This window comes from Silene latifolia, chromosome 11, assembly GCF_048544455.1.
Source record: "Silene latifolia isolate original U9 population chromosome 11, ASM4854445v1, whole genome shotgun sequence".
NCBI classification, from domain to species: domain Eukaryota; kingdom Viridiplantae; phylum Streptophyta; class Magnoliopsida; order Caryophyllales; family Caryophyllaceae; genus Silene; species Silene latifolia.
The window spans coordinates 139,581,923-139,584,469 of record NC_133536.1 but is presented as its reverse complement, the minus strand read 5'-3'; positions in this window follow the sequence as shown (position 1 = coordinate 139,584,469).

The following is a 2,547-nucleotide window of genomic DNA, read 5'->3' as shown; positions in this document are numbered from 1 at the left end:
CGAGTCGAATGTTCGGAATGTTAGGATATTTCTATTCCATATTTCTCAAATTTTATCTTTTGGCAAATAATATCCCGTAATATTCAAAAGATAATCGAATTAAATCCGTCCTACCATAACTAAAACACGGAAATCTTTCTTAAACAGGAGGAAACCTCCACGGGAATAGACGCAAGCAGAAAGTCTGCGCCTCTTCCAAGAGACGCAGAGCGCTGCGCCTCTTCCCGTGCCCTTCTTTGCATGATTTACGTATCTTTTTTATATCTTTCCGAGATTCACTTCCAAAGAGTCTTCGAAACCCTATTCCTCCGCGTGATTAGTATAAATAGGAGCTTTCGTTCCTCATATTTCTCACGCGAGTGTCCGCCCTTCTCTTCTCCCTTTGCATTCTAGACTTCGTTCTTACTAATTGGCGCCTACGTGCTTGAACCTTCGACCACGTAAGCTCGGATCCTTCCGGGTACCAGCCTCTCCGTTGCATGACCGACCAATTTGACCACTACACTCAATCAATCTAATTAATCAACTTGTTAAATCGTTTTCCTCTTTCGAGGGCACTCTTTCCTTGCATTCGCGTCGAGCATCACTAATCGATTTTCTTAGTTCTTCTCGTTCCATCAACATGTAAGTCTGAGGGTGTATAATTCCTTTTATTTATTGTATTTTACTTTATCGTATCACCATTGTAAGATTTACGTCGAAAACACCATTAAAAACCGATTTCTAAAAACCGTCTTTAAAACCTTTTTTTACGGATTTCCAGTAGACAGACGAAGAGAAAAGACGCAGCAACTGCTGCGCCTCTTCGAAGGAGCGCAGCACCTGCTGCGCCTCTTCGTGAGGCTGCCGCAGTTCCTGCTTCTTTTCTTCTTCCTCCGTCCTCTGTAATTCGAGTTTGTTTGTTTCTTTCGTTTTGTTTGTTCTTTAATTCGTTCATCATAATAACATATCAATTCATATGTATATTTATTCATCATCATGTTCTTGCTTAATTCATCATTGTTCCGACTTAAATCCTAAATAATCAATATTTACGGGTTTTTCGTCATTAATATTCAAACCCGGATTTTAGAGATTCAATTTGTTCATGTTGAGTTTCTGAGATTCGTCATTGATATATTTGCATCCATGTTCGTCGTCATTCGTCATGTTTAGTCTAATTAATTGTTTAGTTTGTTTTATTCATGTTAGTTTAATCCCATTCATTAACATCGACCCTTCACATGATTAATCCGCTTAATCCGTCTAATTTCCGTCTTATCCATGTTTTACCGTTTTTATGACTTTAATCATATGTAAATAATTCATTAAATCACTTTCATCCGAGTAATTATTATCAATCAATCCTTAAAATTAACAATCAACATTAACGGTTTTTGCGATTCGCTTCACGGCCCGAGAACTCACCCTTGGAACAGACGCAAAGAATCGCCGCGCCTCTTCCAAAGGGCGCGATTCTCGCGCTGTTCAGGTGAATTTCGCCTCTCCGAACTCCTTTTCTGCTTTGACCCTAGTTTAATTAGTCTACGTATTAATCCACTAGTACTCGTATTATCACCTTCTGACTTATTCGTATTTCTTTCTAATTTATTCACTTATTCCTTTTTCTCAAATTATCCGTTTTAAAGGTATTTTCGACATAAATCGCCTAATCCGTTGTAATTAATGTAATTTCCTTTAATGTAATTTTCTTTTATTGTATTCATCCTATTGTTTGTGTGCTTTCACATGTAAATGAACATTAATTCCAACTTCGACATTAATTGTATGCTAACTAATTGTCAACCGACTTAGCTAATTCTCACATGTTAGGATTAATCAATGGATGTTGCATTGCATGCATATAGCCGACAATATATCAAGTACGAATAACTCCCCTAATCATTAGTAGAGGCCGCTATCGAGGCGGGCGGGATTAGGTGTTCGATCAAAAGAGCTTCCTAATACGTACCCTCACCCCTTACTCCAGATCTCCGTGAGCACCCGTGTTCATTGGCATCCACGAGAGTCATTCTAGACATAGAATGCTAAGGGTAACGATTGCTTAGTGTTCATGTCACTACTTTGTGTCTTGACATGACATGAGGTATTCGAACGGTTCCAATTTCCCATAAAAATTGGTGGCGACTCCTTACAAAATGCAAACGCTTGTTGTTTCCGAGCTCCCCTCGTCCCAAGCGCCCCCGTGGGCGGCCCGCTGTCCACACAGTGGTCCCTACTGTTGCCACTAGCTCCACCTTAGTCACCACTGCAGCACCAGTTCTCCTTGTTTCAGCTGCAGGGACAGTTTACACCTCAGCTAGCTCGGTAGGGAGCTCGATTCGAGCTACACCGGCCACCACTCTGCCGGCCCTTCTCCATGCTGGACAGAGGACTCACTCCTCGCTTCCTGGGGCCAGGTATGGTGCCACCTAGGCCGAACCAGCAGGCTAGCCAGTTAGCCATCACTTCCAGCCCTTCTGAGGCTGTTGTTACGGGAGAGGGCACTCTCACCCCTTTACCGCGGATGCCCACGGTACGTTTTACTTCAGCGGATCACCGGACTCG